Source organism: Lepeophtheirus salmonis, chromosome 1, assembly GCF_016086655.4.
Source record: "Lepeophtheirus salmonis chromosome 1, UVic_Lsal_1.4, whole genome shotgun sequence".
NCBI lineage: Eukaryota > Metazoa > Arthropoda > Copepoda > Siphonostomatoida > Caligidae > Lepeophtheirus > Lepeophtheirus salmonis.
Genome location: NC_052131.2, coordinates 5,687,940 through 5,693,627, shown reverse-complemented (window position 1 = coordinate 5,693,627; position 5,688 = coordinate 5,687,940).

Below are 5,688 nucleotides of genomic sequence, written 5' to 3'. Positions count from 1 at the left end.
TTAAAAATACTATTGACATCTTTAAATTGATATAATTATGGTAACTAATTACTTTATTACAATAAACATTTCAAAAAAGTATTTTTTACAATATCACAAAAATACCCTTTGTATTTTGTTGTTAGCTGTTGACGCCTTTGTCTCACTTGATACAAAATGGCTATTTCATAATGTATTCTTTTTATAACTAAATAAAGCTTTAAGTTATATTATACTTAGGCTCTGCTTCCAGAAAGACAGGAATACAATTTCTTGTTTGTCCCTCGCTGGCGTTGTATTTATATGCCTATATTGGCCATTTTCTTATTTCTATGAAGAGATTTTGCTATGCTTATAATAAAATATTACTCGCCAATATATGAATACAGTATGATTTAGTATTTAAATATTAAGACTATATACCTGTGGAATTCATTTTGAAAGTTGTGGAGAAATAATATTACGATTATAGTAGGGTAATAATTAAGAAATAAAAATCAGTTTGTATGATTGACTTATTTGGCTAACTACCAGATAATTTCGGTCTTTTTTTCTCTTTATTCTCGAAGGATAGGTAACGACGTGATAAATGTTTACTATCGGAGAGAAAAAAAATCTATCAAGTACCTTTCACAATCCTTTCCCCACAATATTTTATAACTAAGATTAAATCTTGTTAAACATTTCGTGTTCAATAGAATAAAGTCAGACAGATGGAGATAATGACGTAATTGGATAGCATTCATATAACTAGGGAATAAGGATTGAAAGACCGTATGAAGCTTGTCATACCAAGGACCTCCGAAGGATATTGGAGGGAAGGGGGGTTATAATTTTCTAGAAAAAATATTTGAAAAAATAAAATTCTTGTAATAAAATTTTATGAAGAAAAATTTCAAAAACCCATAGCTATACAAAAATAAATCCAAAAATTAAATTTTTTATAAAAAAATTTGAAAAAATAAATTAAATTTCAAATATTGAACCTTTTGAAAAAAAAATAATCAATTAGTAAAATAATTATCCTTATTTTTTTAGTAGCTACTGGCCCTCCAGCCCACTCCCTATGGAGACCCCAATATACTTACGCTTTAAAAAAATTATTCAACAAAAAAGTTCAAATATTGTTTACATATTCAGAGTAAACAACTCAACAATAATAATCACTTTGAGCATTGAATAATAGAACTAAGTTATTCCGTAATCAATCAACCTCATATTTTAGGATAATGTACAAATATGCTGTGTCAACACAAAAATATTTTTAACAAACATTTCAATTTTCAACGTTAGTGTATCGCTAAATATGTTTTTTTTTCTGTTGTAAAAACACAAGGAGAAGGCGGGAGCGAGACTTAAGGTACTAGTGAGTTAAGTTGTGCTAATATCAGCTGCTTTTTATATGATTTTGAGTGGAAAAAATGAATTACTGTTTTAAAGAGAAGAACATTAATACAGGAAAATATGATAGTTACATTGAAAAATATCTATATATTTTTTATTATGCATTTTAAACCAATTTACATCAAAGACAGGGAATAATTCTTCTGATAGAGAGAGATGTTAACAGCCCCACAACTTATTAAATAATGAATAAAAAAGAAGAAAGCGCACACGCAACAACCCTTTTTCTTTGTTAATCGCTCTACTTAGTTCTTTCTTTACATAGATCCCTTTGTAGGCAAAGCTTTTAAATGTAGTATATTGACAAAGTTGTAAATTCCAAGCATTTATTCACGTCTGAGTTGTTTGAGTAATTAGTAATCTGAACAATGCTTGTTATTTTCCAACGATGTTATCATTATTCTTTAATTATTGTTGATAAGTATATAAGCACGAGTATGCGCCAATGCCAAATGGAGAGTAACACGTATGATTTCTTGAGAAATCCTTTTTGTACTCAGAGTAGAATTGAGGATCGACATCCCTGTAATTCCTGCCTGAATACCTTACCTTTGCTAGTTACGTAGTGGAATTTGTGTTTATCTCCTTCCTCTTAAAAATGCTTAAAGATAATATCTACTAAAAAGTTCCCTCAAATATTCTTCAAAATGTCAGAGTTACCATATTAATTGTGGATTTTTTTTTTTTTTAGCATAGCAACAGTGTTTATAATTTACAACTAATATCTTCTAGGTAGTGTTTCTACTCTGCTAAAACTGCATGACAACAAATTGCCAAACATAAAAAAAATAGTACTATCTTCAAATCATAAGCCTGAATAATGAAGGAGAATATAATTCAAATTTACTTAACTATATACCTAAAGTTATCCTTTCAACTGTATTTTCATAAGTCAAATAATAATTGTTATATATACAAACATAAATTACAAAATTTGTATTATTTATAACAACAAGGATATTTAAAAAAAAATCCAAGAACTATAGAAACTAGATATATATAATTTCCTCATTTTTTCTACTGCGTTGAAAAGACATTGGGAAAGGAAATTTAATTTATCTTCCCCTCTGTGTTGAGTGTCCGATGGTTGGAAATATATGTAGTCTTCCTCTTATAAGTTTGTAAGATTTCTACTCATTATGTCACGAAATTGTACCTATTTTTCATTATTTTTTTCATGAAAACTGTGCCTTTAATGTTTCATGTCCAAATGTTCAAAATATATGAAATATAAAATTGAACTCTTTTTGTAATTACTACCTTAAAAGATATTTTTTAATTTAATAAACCTGTCGTATTCATAGTTCTTGAAGAGAGAAAAATTAGATAAAAGAATCCCGAGTGCGTGAAGTAACTCTGAGGATTTGTAATAGAAGTATGAGGCTAAATTTCTTTTGAACATGGAATAGAATTGAATATCGATATCTGATTAATAGAAATTGGGATTTGTGTTGATTTATTTTTACTTAATCTCATAGGTACTTGTTGCTTATCTAATGAAACATCATGACAGCAAAATTCCTCTCATCTCAAAGATTCTTGAAATTGATAGAATAACTACTTTAATTTTGTTTTTCTTTTTTTAAGATATCGGTGTTTGATATTGTTTAAATCTCTCACAACGTATCTAAGTATCTTTAATAAAACTTAAATGTCGTTTAAATAGTAAAAGAGAGGAAATACATTTCGAGGATATTTTTAACTAACAGCTAAATAATGCTGGTTGTAGCAATAAAACACTATGTAAATATCCTAGCAGATAGTTTGGCTCTCTATCAGTGTATAACTTGCTATATAATAACAAAATGTTGGCTGAATTTGCTTGAAAAGAAAGAAAGTTAAGTCATAAGTTGCCTTTGAAGAAAAAATATTTTAAAAAAGAGCATAGTTCTTATTTTTCTATTTTTGACATAGGGGGTAATCGATTACTTATACATACATCTATAGACCACAAACCTTTTAAAATAATCAATACAATTCAAATAAGATAAAATTTTGTTCTAGTAAATACTGACGATTTATTTTTTAGCAAGTGAGAGGGGAACTATTTTTATCTTTTTAGAAACGTATTTCGTAGGAAAGCACTTTTTTTTTCTTTAAATTTATTCCTTTTAGATAGATTACATACAGAGAATATATATGGTGCTAAACATTTTACTTTATAAATAGATCTCTGGAAAAAAGTTATCCGCATAAAAAACAACTTTTGTTATTAGACAACAGTAAATGTGTTGACTTATGACAGTTGGTTTTTACACATATATGCAGAAAACATTAATGAATGATGATTAAAGGTGTCAAAAAGATGGAAACATCCTATTTTAGAGTTTTCCCTACATTAACAGATTAACAACTTGATTGATATATAATAATTGGCAATTCCAACTTGGGAAATGTCATTATTGATTTTCAACTATAACCGACTCTGATAGGATAATAAAAAGTTAACTTATTTTTTTTTTTTTCGTTTAGCCAACGTTGACAATTATAATATAACTCTATACCCTGTGATAAAATCATTCAATCTTCTAACAACCATACAAACGTACTATAAAACTTAAAACGTAGGTATGAGTTATGTATTGAAGTTTTTTGAAGTCATCACTTGTCACAATAGTATATTTAAGCTTTATTATTGTTTCATCAGAGATCTGGAAAGCCTCCAATCCAATTCATACTACAATCATTTTTTTTTTACCCGAAAATAATTTTTTTCCCTGTTTTAATCTATTTGAGCATGTACTAGCTCGTCTCTGAGATGGCAACTATAACAGGCAGAGTGAAATCTATCTAAAGAGCTACTTAAATATTTTAGTAAAACTCACATATTCTTTTTTTTTTTATAGAATAAAAGATAAGGAGAGATCAAAGATTTGACTGGTCCCTAGATCTAAGCTGTTGATGACTAAATTATGTAAAAATGATATGTATCTTTACCGAGACCTCAATAGAAAAGTGATCTCTCAAGACGGATGGATTCAAGTCCTTATATATATTTTGTCGGGGCCTCTACAACGAAAGCAGGATCTCAGATCCGGAGTCGAATGATTTAATCTTTATCTAAAAATATTTATTCATCATTTCTGTGTTTCCTATTTATCAATTACTTTTTGATTCTAAAACAAAAGTAGCTTTACCCAACAGCCAATCACAACAGCCGTAACATTCACTTATGACTAAGGGTGATAATTTTGGTAAGAATAGAAAAGCGTGCGAGGAGAAGAGAAGAAATACTTATGGCATCATTGATTAAATAATATACATCTTCTTCTATAAATCAAGAATGTTATCATTCCCGCCTTTATTATTCAATATTAATATTATATTAGATGGTGATAGTCGATAGAGAACTGAATAAAATGCCTAAAATAACGTTGCCTTCTGTCTGGATTTCTGAAAATGGAGGCCCATGAATTTGGAAAATACTTACCGGATGAGAAACAGATGGCTGGTCGGATTTGTCGATATAAATGTGCCTTTATTCTCATCTCATATCAAGAGCATGGATATTCATCTAAAAAATCAAGTTAATGATGAATACATCAATTCAGACTTTAACTCTGATCTCACAAAGATGCTTATTGCATGTAATATAACCTGATCCATTGCTAATCATCTACGTTCAAAAAATTTATGGAGAAATACACGGGTAAACCTATCCCTTCCCGAGGAACCATCATTTAATTAATGGAGGATGTTGGTACTGATGTCATTTATAGAAATACATATAAAAATATTTTGAGTCATCCACACCAAATGACGATCAAGTTATCAGTAAAAGTATTTACTAATATCGAAATGTAACCATAAAATATGATTCTATTTTAGCCAAAATTATCAAGAATTATCATACACAACTCATTTAACTCATATGGGGGCGGGGAAATTTTATTAGAACCAGACGGATAGAACTGCAGACTTTTTAGTTGCCCTTTGATCGAAAAATGAATTGAAATGGGCTCTTTTGATGTGCTAAAATAATAAAACTGTTATTATTATCTTCAAAAATCACATTCCTAACAATGACCCCAGTGGAGAGATGAACATAGCGCAATGGACAATTTTAAGACTATCAGAACTCAAGGTGGTATTTTTTCCTCACATTAATATGCTTATCGCCGTTTCCTTAGAGTATTTTTGGGTAGGGCTAAAAAGAGGGGAATTTGGTAGAGCGCAAAGAAAATAAACCTCAAATTTTCTCTCCAAAAATTCCTTCTTTTACAATGACACGAGTGTTAAACATGACTACTGATGCGTAAATTTGAAGTTGATAATATTGTAGAGAAAAACGCGCGTTGTTAGAGA